Source organism: Desmodus rotundus, chromosome 7, assembly GCF_022682495.2.
Source record: "Desmodus rotundus isolate HL8 chromosome 7, HLdesRot8A.1, whole genome shotgun sequence".
Taxonomy (NCBI): domain Eukaryota; kingdom Metazoa; phylum Chordata; class Mammalia; order Chiroptera; family Phyllostomidae; genus Desmodus; species Desmodus rotundus.
Genome location: NC_071393.1, coordinates 39,996,910 through 40,011,343, shown reverse-complemented (window position 1 = coordinate 40,011,343; position 14,434 = coordinate 39,996,910). Strand labels below are relative to the sequence as shown.

The window sequence follows — 14,434 nt, the reverse complement described above, 5'->3', positions numbered from 1 at the left end:
GATATGGAAGCAGCCCAAGTGTCCATCACTAGATGAGTGTATAAAACAACCATGGGACATTTATACAATGGAATACCACTCAGCCATAAAAAAGAAGAAAATTTTATCCTTTGCAACAGTATGGATGGATCTGGAGAATATTATGCTAAGTGAAAAAAGCCAGTCAGAGAAAGATAAATATCATATGATTTCACGTGTATGTTTCCTCTAATGAACAAACTGAACTAACAAGCAAACTAGAGACAGACTCATAGATATAGAGCAGGATAACAGTTATGGGAGAGTCTAGGAGGTGGAGGGATCAAAAAATAGGACTCAGGGGCATGGACAACAGTGTGGTGATTGCGGGAGGGAGGAGGGTATAAGGGGAAAAATGGTAATGAAAAAATACATAAAAGAAGAAGAGGAGGTGGAGAAGGAGACAGAAGAGGAAGAAGTAGAACAAAGGGGAACATAGTTAAAAGAATAAAATGGCAATAAATATGGACTTAACAATAACCACTTAAATGTAAATGGCTTAAATGCTCTAATCAAAACATAGGGTAGCTGAATGGATAAGAAAACAAGACATATATATATGCTGTCTACAAGAGACCCACCTCAGAACAAAAGATAAACATAGATTATATAAGTAAAGGGACAGAAAAAGATTCGTCATGCAAATGGAAACAAAAAAATAAAGCTGGTATAGGAATACTTGTGTCTGTCAAAATAGACTTGAAAACAAGGCTACAGTAAGAGACAAAGAAGGACACTACATAATGATAAAGGAAGCAATCCAACAAGAGGATATAACCCTTGTAAACATTTATGCACCCAACATAGGAGCACCTAAATATGTAAAGCAAATTTTGATAAATATCAATGGAGAGGTTGACAGTAATACAGTCATCGTATGGGATTTAGACACCCCATCAACAACAATGGGTAAATCTTCTAGACAAAAAATCAACAAGGAAATGGCAGCCTTAAATGACACACTAGATCAAGTGGACTTAATTGATATTGTCAAAGCATTTCACCCCAAAGCAGCAGAATATATATTCTTTTCAAGTGTACATAGGATGTGTTAGGACACAAAACAAGTATCAATAAATTTAAGAAGGTTGAAATCATATCAAGTCTCTCCTCTGACCATAATGACGTGAAACTAGAAATCAGTCAGAAAACTGAAAAACACACAAAGACGTGGCGGCTAAATAACATGTCACTAAACAATAAGTGAGTTAACAATGACCCCGTTCCCGCCCTGACTGCAGCCTACACCTCCGCTCTGCCACTAGCGGCTCACCTTCCCTGTTTGCGTTCAGAGAGCCCATAGCTCCGTTGCACCGTGTGTGGCATCTGGGCCCTCTTTGGCAGCGATGACTGCCTCTCTGTTCAGTGTCTGAGTACCATGAAGATGGCACACAGGGGTCTGGATGCATTTTGCTTTAAGAATTTCAACGGATATACCAACTGCTGCTTTGGATTTCACCAGTTGGCGGTGGTTGACCAGTTGTTTGGGATGCCACCAACTCACGTGAAGAAATTTCCTTATTTGTGGCTATGTTACAATGGAGAAATCTACAACCACCCGAAGATGCCATGCCATTTTGAATTTGAATATCAGACCAAAGTGAATGGTGAGATAATCCTTCATCTTTATGACAAAGGAGGAATTGAGCAAACAGTTTGCATGTTGGATGGGGTATTTGCACTTATTTTACTGGATACAGACAATAAGAAAGTGTTCCTGGGCAGAGATACCTATGGAGTCAGACCTTTGTCTAAAGCTATGACAGAAGATGGATTTTTAGCTGTGTGTTCAGAAGCTAAGGGTCTTGTTAACTTGAAGCATTCCACAGCTCCTTTTTTATAGTGGAGCTGTTTCTCCCGGGACACTATGAAGTATTGGATTTAACGCCAAATGTCAAAGTTGCGTCAGTGGCAATGGTTAAATATCAGCACTGCAGAGAGCAGCCTCTGCATGCCCTCTACGACAGTGTGCACAAGCTATTCCCAGGTTTGGAGACAGAAACCATGAAGAGCCACCTCCGGATACTTTTTAACAATGCCATTAAGAAACGTTTGATGACAGACTGAAGGATTGGCTGTTTTTTATCAGGGGGCTTGGATTCCAGTTTGGTTGCTGCCACCCTGTCCAAGCAGCTAAAAGAGGCTCAAGTCCAGTACCCTTTCCAGACATTTGCGATTGGCGTGGAAGACAGTCCTGATTCAGTAGCTGCCAGGAAGGTGGCAAATCATATTGGGAGTGAACACCATGAAGTCCTCTTTAACTCTGAGGAAGGTATTCAGGCCCTGGATGAAGTCATATTCTCCTTGGAAACTTATGACATTACAATAGTTCGTGCTTCAGTGGGTATGTACTTAATTTCCAAGTACATTTTGAAGAACACAGACAGCATAGTGATCTTCTCTGGAGAAGGTTCCGATGAACTTATGCAGGGTGACATATATTTTCACATTGCTCCTTCCCCTGACAAAGCCAAGGAGGAGAGTGAGAGGCTCCTGAAGGGACTCTATTTGTTTGATGTTCTCCGTGCACATCAAACTACCACTGCCCACGGCCTTGAATTGAGAGTCCCATTCCTGGATCATCAATTTTGTTCCTATTACCTGTCTCTGCCAGCAGATATGAGAATTCCCAAGAATGGGGTAGAAAAACATCTGCTGAGAGAGACACTTGAGGACTCCAACCTGGTACCTAAGGAGATTCTCTGGCAACCAAAAGGAGCCTTCAGTGATGGCATAACTTCAGTGAAGAATTCCTGGTTTAGGATTCTACAGGACTATATTGAACATCAGGTTGATGATGCAATGATGGCAGTTGCAGCCCAAAAGTTTCCCTTCAACACTGCTAAAACTAAAGAAGGCTGTTACTACCATCAATTTGGATGCCACTACCCAAGCCAGGCTGACTGGCTGACCCATTACTGGATGCCCAGGTGGATTAATGCCAATGACCCTTCTGCACGCACTCTGACCCATTACAAGTCAGCTGCCAAAGCTTGGGCATGTTCTGAGCTATAGAGTGAAAGTAAATGTTTCTTCTCATTGTGAAGGGCAAAGGACTTGGGGGCTAGAAGAGTAGCAAAGAGCATCCTCCACCCAGGGGGTGAAAAAAATAAAAAGTCTTAAGTCTAAAACAGAAAAAACAAACAAACAATGAGATTGAGGAAGAAATCAAATGATACCTTGAAAAAGTGAAAATGAGAACACAACAACCCATAATCTATGTCACACAATGAAAGCAGTGCTAAGAAGGAAATGCATGACATGACAGGCCTATGTCAAGAAACAAGAAACACTTAAAGAAACATAAAAAAGAACAGCAAACAAAGCACAAAGGGGATAGGAGGAACAAAGATCAGATCAGAAAAACATGAAATGGAGTCTTAAAAAAATACAAAAGATCAATAAAACCAAGAAAGTGTTCTTTAAAAGAAAACAACATTGACAAACCTTTAACCGGACTCATTAAGAAAAAAAGAGAGAAGACCCAAATAAAATCAGAAATGAAAGAAGAGGAGTAGCAACTGACATCAAAGAAATACAAATAATTTTAAGAAAATATTATGAACAACTATATGCCAACAAACTGGACAACTTGGATGAAATGGATAAATTTATAGACACATACAATCTTCTGAAACTAAATCAGGAAGAATCAGACAATCTGAATAGACAGATTCCAACTAGTGAAATTGAAGCAACAATTTTAAAAAACTCCCAACAAAGAAAAGTCCTGGCCCCGATATTTTCCCAGGTGAATTTTATCAAATATTCCAAAAGGGACACCTATCCTCCTCAAACTATTTCAAAAAATTTAGAAATTTCAAAGACTTCCCAGCTCATTTTATAGGGCCAGCATTATCCTAATTCCAAAACAAGATAAAGTCACTACAAAGAAACAAAACTATAGGCTAATATCCCTGAACATAGATGCTAAAATCTTCAACAAAATATTAGCATATAAGTTCCACCAATACATTAAAAAGATCACACACCATGTCAAGGGGGATGTATTCCAGGGATGCAAGGTTGGTACAATATCCACAAATCAAAAAACATGATATAACACATAAATAAAATGAAGGATAAAAATCACATGATCATATCGATAGATGCAGAAAAAGCATTTAATAAACTCCAGCATCCATTTATGATAACAACTCTCAGGAAAATGAGAATAGAGGGAACATAACTCAACATAATAAAGGTCATATATGAAAAACCTACAGCAAACATCATACTGAATGTGAAAAAACTACAAGCATTTCCTTAAGATGGGGAACAAGACAGGGATGTCCACTTTCACCACTTTTATTCAACATAGTACTTGAAGTCCTAGCAACATCAATCAGATAAGAAATAAAAGTCATCCAACTTGCAAAGGAAAAAGTAAAACTGTCATTAGTCACAAAAAAAAAACATGATACTGTATATGGAAAACCCTAAAGATTCCACCAAAAAAACTACTAGAACTGATACATGAGTTCAGTAAAGTAGTAAGATACAAAATAAATATCCAAAAATCATGAGCATTTTTCATACCGATAATGAACTATCAGAAAGGGAAACAAAGAAACCCCATTCACAATTGCTTCAAAATCAATAAAACACCTAAGAATAGATTTCACCAAGGATGTAAAAGACCTATAGTCAGAAAATTATAAGACACTAAAGAAAGAAACTAAAGATGATAAAATAAGTGGAAGCATATACTGTGTTCATGAATAGAAAGAATTATTAAAATGTCCATACCAACCAAAGCAATCTATAGATTCAATGCAATTTCTATCAAGATACCAATGGTACATTTCACAGAACTAGTACAAATATTTCAAAAATGTTTGTGGGACCTCAAAAGACCCTGAATAGCAACAGCAATCTTGAGAAAGAACAAAGTTGGAGGAATCATGCTACCTGATATCAAACTATACTATAAAGCCATCATAATCAAAACATCATGGTACTGGCATAAAAACAGACACATAAATCAATGGAACATTATAGAGAGCCCAGAAATAAATCCACATCTTTATAGTCAATTAATATGACAAATGAAGCAAAAACATACAATGGACTAAAGATAGTCTATTCAGTCAATGGTATCAGGAATATAGGACAAATATGTGCCAGAAAAAGGAAACTAGACCACTTCTTACATCATACACAAGAATAAACTCGAAATGGATTAAAGACTTAAATGTTAGACCTGACACCATAAGAATCCTAGAAGAAAACATAGGCAGTAAAACCTTGAACATTTCTCATAGCAACATCTTTTCTGATATAGCCCCTCAGGCAAGGAAAACAAAAGAAAAAATAAACAAATTAGACTACATCAAACTCAAAAGTTTTTGCACAGCAAAGGAAATCATCAATAAAATGGAAAGAACCCACTGAATGGGAGAACGTATTTGCCAATACATCTGATAAGGGGTTAATATCCAAAAATTACAAAGAACTTATAAATACCCCCAAAACAAGCAATCCAATTAAAAATTGGGCAAAGGACCTGAATAGACACTTTCCCAAAGAGGACATACAGATGGTTATTAGGCATATGAAAAGATGCTCAACGTCACTAATCATCAGAGAGATGCATATTAAAACTACAATGAGATATCATCTCACATCAGTCAGAATGGCTATCATTAATAAATCAGCAAACAAGTGCTGGAGAGGTTGTGGAGAAAAGGGTACCCTTGTGCACTGTTTGGTAGGAATGCAGATTGATGCAGCCACTGTGGAAAACAGTACATACTTACCTCAAAAAATTAAAATTGGAACTGCCTTATGACCCAGCGATTCCACTTCTGGAAATTTATCCGAGAAAACTCAAAACACTAATTTGAAAGAATATATTCAGCCCTACATTTATTGCAGAGTATTTACAAACACCAAGATGTGGAAGCAGCCCAAGTGTCTATCATAACTGAGTGGATAAACAGCTGTCATATGGAACACAATGCAATACTACTTGCCGTAAAAAAGAAGGAAGTCTTACCACCCTTTGCGACAGTGTGGATGGACCTGGAGAACATTAAGCTAAGGGAAATAAGCCAGTCAGAGAAAGACAAGTACTGTATGATTTCACTCATAGTTGAACTAACAAGGAAAATAGTGACAGACTCATAGACATAGAGCAGATTGACAGCTATTGGTGGGGGTTCTCTGAGGGGGACAGTTGAGGTGAAGGGATTGAGCAAAAAACAAAACCTCACGGACAGGGACAACAGTGCGGTGAATGCAGTGGGGAGAGAGGTAGAGGAGATGAAGGAGGGTGTAGACGAGATAAATGGTAATGGATGGAGACTTGACTTGAGGTGGGAAAACACAATACATTGTACTTACTGATGGTGAGGTGTAGAATTGTGCAACCTGAAGCCTGTATAATTTTGTTAACCAGTGTCACCCCAGTAAGTTCAATAAAAAGGGAAAAAAAGAAAAGTAATTATCAAGAAAAAGGGGCGCCCCTATCTCTCAGTCTCTGTGGGAGGGTAAGAGCCTAACTCCGAAACAGCACCTTGCTCCAAGTTGTAAAACTATTGTACTTCCTGTCACACAAATACCAGAAAGATTTTTTTAAACCTTTAGGGGTTTTTTTAAAACCTTCCAAGGTAATTCTGGGAAGGCTTAAAAAATAGATTTACTAAATATCTATCAGGGCTTTTTTTTTTTTTTATGTGATAGGTTTTTTTTTTTTTTTTTTAACTTGCCAAGTAATTCCAACATGGAACCCAGCTGAGAACCCCTATCGTGGTAACTGTATCAATCATATCATGTCTTCTGCTTTTTCTGCTTATAAGTTCTTCATACCTGGTAAATCTCTACTTTTCTTAAACACCCCCTCATCTATGATGCTTTCTTTGACCTTTTACATTACCATATACAAGCCTTTATTACAAGACTAATAACACTAAATTATAATTGTTTATTTACATATCAATAGCTAAGTCCTATTGATCTGTATTAAATCTGTCTCTCACAGCTGTCTCTCCTTCTTATTGCCCCATACTAACTCATTGTCACCTCTCAATCAGGTGACTACATGAGCTCCTTACTAATTGTCTGCTTATAATCTTACCCCTCCAAATTGCTCCCAGTAAAAAAAAAAAAATTGAATGGCATCATTCCATTATTAGAGTTCCCAATGGCTCATCACCTTCTATAAAATAATATCTAAACTCCCCAGTGTGGTATTCAAACACTTTCCCAAGTGATTTCAACACACACCGGATCTCTTTCCCCTGACCCCTAATACCATCCACCCACGGCCACAGGTACCTCATCCATCTCTAATCAAACCATCATGCTGTTGTTTGAACAGCTCATTCTATCTGAAATGGCCTTTTCTCATTTTCCATCAGGCAAACTCTTTATTTTTAGAAGTTCCCTGAAGTGTTACTTCTCTAAAGCTGTCCTCTACCAAGAATTAATCATACCCTTCTCTTCCCCTCATTTTCCCACTGCAAATAGCTATAGATTACTTATCACAGTTTGGTTTGCATTATGTAAATGCCTCTCTCCTTCATTTGAAAGTGAACACCTCTTAGGAAAAGACCAGGGGGTGTTATTAGTATCACCCCCAATAGCTGATGATTCCAGTATCACCCCCAATACGTGATTGTTGAATTCATTAGAAATGGTATTTTTAAGTCCCTAACTGATAAATTTAAGATGAACATCTTTACTCATTACTGTCCCCTTATCCATTTGGGGAAATTGGCAGTGGAAATAGCTTAGATCTTCAAATATTAACATTATAAAAATTATAGAGCTCAAAGAAATCTTTGGAGACTGTATCCAAAGTACATTTTACTGGCAAAAAAATTTTGAGACTTTTTCCAAATATAAGTGTATCCAAACATGAAATCTATTAAGCCAGTGACTTCTAGCTTTTAGGTTTTAATTCTGTATTTCAATCATGCTTATTGGAAGGTCATTTATTGTTAAAAATGACAAAGCCATGTGATTTCTTACAAGATCTTAAGAGAGTTGAAGGAGGGTTTCTCATTTCTAGCCCTTAGTGTAGAGTTTCAAAGCAGCTGTTTTCATACTGAGTTATTATGAACCACAAATTAGAGAGTTTTGAAGCCTTTTTTTGTGCACTCCTAAGACTAATACCACTCTAGAACTACTAGATCCCAAATTATGGGTTAGCAGTGGTTTATTGGTACAAAAAGTAATGTCCAATAACAGAGTCTCCCAGACCCTTCCAGGGATAGCTTCCACTGCCTTGTCAAATATCAGTGTAGTATCAGAGAAATGAGGTTTACAAAAAACACATTAAAGATAGTGTTCAAATTGTTTTTTTCTGATTTGTCCTAAAACACACATGATTCTCTGAAATGTCTCATGCACAAAAATACAAGGAAAGACTGTGGTGCAAATGAAAATTTCTTAACAGTTCTTAAAATCAGCCCTCTTTTACGAACAGATTATTACCTGAGTCAAATGTCCATGGACCTCTTCCCTCATGGGTAATGTGAAAAGGTGGACATCAGTTGAGTTATGAATTATACCAGAAAACATTTTTAATAATTGTGCATTTATAATGTATCTTAGGAAAAATACATAACTACTACAATACACCCAAGAATCTTGTGGCTTAAAATGAGACATTTGGTGACAGCAGTAACCTGTCTTATTCCAACTGCACGTGGCGTTGTGCCCTGGCCTGGCATGAATGTTTCAGATCTTCAGCGACTGATGCTCCTAACTGCTTGAAAGCATTACTGATGACGGTGGCCTAGCTCTCTCACAGAGATCTTTGCATGCCATATTTCCACACACGTTACTGGGTTCCTATACCTATCAGCACACATAACTTTATCAGAAGATGCAACTGATTATCCTTAGCTCTTCCTGACCATGTATGCCTGTGAGTGACACTCTCAGGGCTGAGTGACACCAAAATCAGAAATGAATACTATTGAAGTAGAGCTTCAACTTTGTTTTCAACGAGGTGACATTAAACCTGTTATCCCCCTTACTGTTGACTGCTCAAAAAAATTCCATTCTTCTCAAGAAAGTTACTTTTAGGTATGCATTTTGTAAATCAATTCTATTCATAACTTGATATTATTGTTTTTCTTTGTTCCTTATTTAATGACAGTGTGGGATTTTTTTGCTTTTATTTTATTATTATAGTTATCTTCTATTTGTGACAATTGAAACTAGCTTTAACTTGTAGTAATAATATAATGTTGGTTTTCTAAATGAGTTTAAAGTTTTTAAAAATGGAGTGTATTTAATGAGAAATAGTAAGTAAATAATAGTACAGATGACAGGAAGTCATAACGATGGAGTGAAAGACGTGTTTTGGAAATACTGCCCAAAGGAAAAGTTCTGTACCTAGGCGACCCCTCTTCCCTGCAGGGTGAATAGCTCACACTTTCACCATTGTCAGTTCCAAAAGCTACTAACATATAAGCAGGCAAGCACAAACAATATTACTCTAGATGACATTGGTAAAACTAAATATTTTTTTTAAGCATTTGGGTTTGGGGTAGTACAGAAAAACTCTTACAGGGATGAGTAATTTTTTGAATCAATACCAAGATACCCAAAGACTAGTTTAGTCCCTTTTTAAACCCTTAGGTCATTCCTCCTTTACATAATGTAAAATTTCAAATCACTAATAAGAATCACTAACAGGAAAAAAAGATAATATCTCCCAACTATCTTCACCAACCAAAGAAATATTTTGTTGTGCTTCATCTTTCATTGTTTGTATTTTTAAAATAGAGTTCCTCACACAGATATTTGAAGAACTCTGTTCTGATAAATATACTTCTATAAACACCACTCCCCTTCTTGGAAGTTTCCTAGGACACACCCCTTTAGAGAGTCATGCACCGTGAGTTGGGAATTACTATCTACCTTATGAAAAGTAGAAGCTGCTTTCGATAACAAGACATCATTCATTACTCCTTGCAGGCACACTATAATTACTTCAGACTGTTTAAACTTTCCCAGTGATAGTGAAATGTTCTGTTAGAAATCATGGTTAATGTGCTCAGATAAAGACAAATTGCAGAGAAATACAATTGAACTGAGTTATCTTCATTCTTATTTTAATAACATGAGAATAGTGAGTTTGAGATTACATAGTAACTCTGTAGTTTGTATAGAAAGTGAAGTAGTAATATGATTTTTAAAACAAAAACCATACACTTGGTATAGAGGGGATGTAAGCCTACCCTGATTAGCATTCCTAACCTTGCAAACATGTCAAAAAAACAATATTTTATACAATGTTAAATGCCAAGACTAAAAATGGTTCAACTGTACTTTGACAATTATTATATCTACAGTGTGTATTGTCAAACACAGTATAAAACAGGCTGTAAAATAAAATCACAAACCAGGAAATGTAGGAAAGTAATTCCATAAGGTACATATGGAAATTGCAGTGTTCTTATAGCATTTACTTTTTATGTGGTAGAGTAGCCATAAAGAATTTCCAATGTACCCAAAACTGGTTGCATAAAAAATAAAGGACACTGCTAAAAAGATGATTGTAAGGTTTGAATTATGGCACATCCTACCAGTGGTCTCTAAACAACCTTCTACACTTCTTTTTGAGTCATAGAACTCTTATTTTTAATTGAGTACCTGGGTGTAAAGATAGGTGTACCAATATGACTTAAATTCTAAATGATAAGCCGTAAGGGAGAATATTGGATGCAACTTCCAGGAAGTGTCCTTAAAGAAAGGAGACAGGAACTTCCACTTCCTCTTCCTCCTTCCTGCTGGCTGCAGGACAGGAGTGACAGCTGGAACTGGAGCACAGTCACAGAGTATTACACGGCCTTAAGAAGGAGGCCAAATGCATAGCAAAGAAGCAAGATGCAAGAGGCTTGGATGTCGCAAACCATGGAGCAAGCACCTGAACCACTTTCCTTTAGACTTTAACATGAAAATTCAATGATTTCTCTCTTATTGAACCCATTATTTGGGGTTTACTGTCACTCTCAGCTAAATCTACTCCTAAAGCATACATCTATACATTTTCAACCACACATAAAATCTGTTCCTTCTGACAACTATTTTTTATTTTAATTATATTTCATTGATTATGTTATTACAGTCGTCCCAGTTTTTCCACATTTGCCCCCCACCACCCAGCACCCCTCACTCCTTCAGACAATTCCCCCACCCTTGTTCATGTCCATGGGTATAAGTTCTTTCACTTCTCCATTTCCTATACTGAACTTCAAGTCCCCGTGGCTATTCTGTGACTACCTATTTGTACTTATTGATCCCCTCACCTCTTTAGCCATTCCCCTACACCTTCCTCACATCTGGCAACCATCAAAACAGCCTCCGTACCTGTGATTCTGTCTCTGTTCTTCCTGTTTGCTTAGTTTGATTTTTAGATTTGATTGTTAATTGATATGTATTTATTGCTATTTTGTTGTTCATGGTTTTAATCTTCTTTTATTTCTTAAGTCCCTTTAATATGTCACATAATAATGGTTTGGTGATGAACTCCTTTAGTTTTTTCTTGTCTGGGAAGCACTTTATCTACATCTGCTCTTCGATTCTAAATGATAGATTTGCTGAGTAAAGCAATCTTGGCTGTAGGTCCCTATTTTTCATGACTGATTATTTCTTGCCAATCCCTTCTAGCCTTCAAAGTTTCTTTTAAGAAATCAGGCAACAGTCTTATGGATACTCCCCTGTAGGTAACTAACTGCTTTTTTCCTGCTGCTTTTAAGATTCTCTCTTTCTCTTTAACCTTTGGCATTCTAACTCTGAACAAAAGTAATTTGTTCAAGTTCACATTCAACATTCAACAAATATTAAGTAAATGATAAACTTGAATTGAAGCTTAGATTCTATTGAGGGAGATTGACAAAAAAAATAAGTACACAAATAAATAAGTATAAATGAAGACACACTGAAGGCAAAAAGGGGCTGAGATAGAGCCTAGCAGGCAAAAGGAAGGAAGCGGCAAGCCAGCTTCAATCGGTGTCAGTGAAGGCTGAGGCCTAATGGATAAGATGGAGTTAGCCCAGCAAAGGCTGCAGTAAAAGACATCCCAGGCAGAGCAGGCTCACATACCTTCACATGGATGCTTTACATTTGTATAACCTGAGGTGCCTCTTCCACATTCCTGCAGTATACCTTCCTAAGTCATGTTTGCACACAGCTCTCTGTACCAAAAAAAGGATTTGTAAATGCATGATCGCTTACTATCCCAACAGGGCAGATCAATGGGAGCAACTGCACTGAGATTCGAATCTCCTAACATCCATGCTACTGCGTGGGGAATGGGTTGGGGAGGAGGCACCAAGGACAACCATCAACCCTAATTGTCATGCTGGGACATCGGCAGAATAGCCAGTCTGAAACAAAGGGTCATGACCAGTAACTGTAGCAATGAGCATCAGAGAAGCCCACTGGGAACTGACCTAAAACATTCTCTAAAATTATCTCTCCCTCAGTCCCTATACTACTTTCCTCTGGCTCCATATCTACAGTAAAAAGAGAAAGAAAGCAGAATCAATACAGAAAGTTACTAGGTGAAAATTGGCAGTTCCTGGCCATTTTCTGACCTATCAATCTCTCTTCTCAGAAAAACTCACGTTTACCAGTTTCGGCTTTGAGTTCCCTTGGTGGTTACTATCATACATCTAAATGGTAAATTTTGTCCATTTCTTCATTTATTAGTTTTAAACAGTTTCCACTTACTCCTAGCTTTTTTCACTTAACTAAGCATCTTGCAGATCTTTCGAGTATAAAGAGTCTCTTCATTGCTTTTTTACAGCTGCAATGATTTTCTCCTAGACAGCCACAGGGCTTACCCCATCACTTTCTCAAATCTTTAACTTACTATAAGATCCAGTGGACCCAGCAACAATTTATAGTAAAAGGAAGCAGTACATTGAAGATTCAGCTGATCCATAGGTCACAGGTAAACTAACTGCATTAGCAAGTGTCCCAGCCCCCATGTCACCTACAGTGTTGCTCTGATGCCTTCCTCTTACCTTATGGGGAGGTTCGCTATGACCAGCTGATGATGAAAATCCCCAAGCTCCAGCCATAGGTAGATCAGCTCGCTGTGAGAGCACAGGCAGACATGGACTGATGCTGCCCTGCAGGCCCTCTCAGGGGACTGAAAGGCAGTCAGGAGGGGAAATTCTCTCAATGGCTACAACGCCCAGTCACCTATTTTTGTGTGGAGAGGAAGGGGGCCTGAGGTAAGGGTATACATAATCTTGTACATGGTTGGTCAGGGGCCTAGAGCGAGCAAGGCTGGAAGACTGAGGACAAGGGAGAGGTAAATGGAAAGACCTATGGGAGTGGGCACAAATGTGAGCATCTTTGACCACACCTCTGAGAAGGCAACAAACAACTAAGACAGGATGACTCAGCCAGTGGATATCAGCCAGCCTCTGGCTTCAGCTGCCTTTGCATGGACACAATATTCTCACGAGCAGAGTAGTCATGTTGGCAGAGTTGGAGGCTATTCTTGTGACCACTTGGGCCCTCTCACCAAGGCTGACCCAGCTACTGCTGCTGTGAAATATCTGGCCTGCCAGCCATACAAATCAACACTGAGCCCCTACAATGATTCCATCCTTCTCATCAACAGTCACTTGGTAATAAACTGATTATACCAGAACCTTCCCATACTGGAAAAGGCAATGCTTCGCGTTTGGTGGAGATGATACATATTCCAGGTATGGGTTTGCTTTTACCACCCACAGTGCCCCAGCCAGCACCACTATCCACGGACTCACAGCATGCCTGATCTACTGCCATGGGGCCCTCCAATCCATGCACACCTTCACCTCAGACTGAAGGATATACTTTACTACAAAGGAGCTGAGGTATTATGGGCAGATGACCATAGGATTTACAGGCCTTATCATATATCAGACCATTCAAAACCTGCCAACCTGACAGAGTGATAAAACAGCCTTTTGAAGGCATAGTTGACATGCCAGCTTGGAGATGACACCTTATAGAACATTATTTTTCAAGACACAGGGTATACCTTACTGGTGATATCAATCACCAGTACATGGTGGTGCATATTGGTAGCCTGAATACTTAGGTTAAGGCACCAATCATAGAATCGGGGAGACCCTGCTCAGAAACACTCCCAGAGACCCACTAGAGAATATTTTCTTCTCTACCCCGTGACTCTAGGCTTTGTGGGTCAAGAGGTCCTGGTTTCCAGAGAGGGAAAAAAAGGGAGAATCTCACTAAACAGAAGTTTACAGCTGCTGCCTGGTCACTTTGGGCTCTTAACAGAATAGACCCGCAGCAAAGAAAATAGTTACCATGGTTGTGGGGAAATTGCAATGATCATCACTGGAACACAAGGCTGCTGCAGCAATCAAATGGGGACTTGAAAAAATGAATTGGGCATTAAAGTGATCCAAAGAACACAGTGTGCTTTTCCCAC

General features: G+C 38.4%; 1 pseudogene; it reads left to right on the top strand.

Moving 5' to 3' along the window:
* Positions 1-1,381: 1,381 nt before the first annotated feature.
* Positions 1,382-3,033, top strand: LOC112301672 (asparagine synthetase [glutamine-hydrolyzing] pseudogene; annotated as a pseudogene).
* The last annotated feature ends 11,401 nt before the right edge of the window (positions 3,034-14,434 follow it).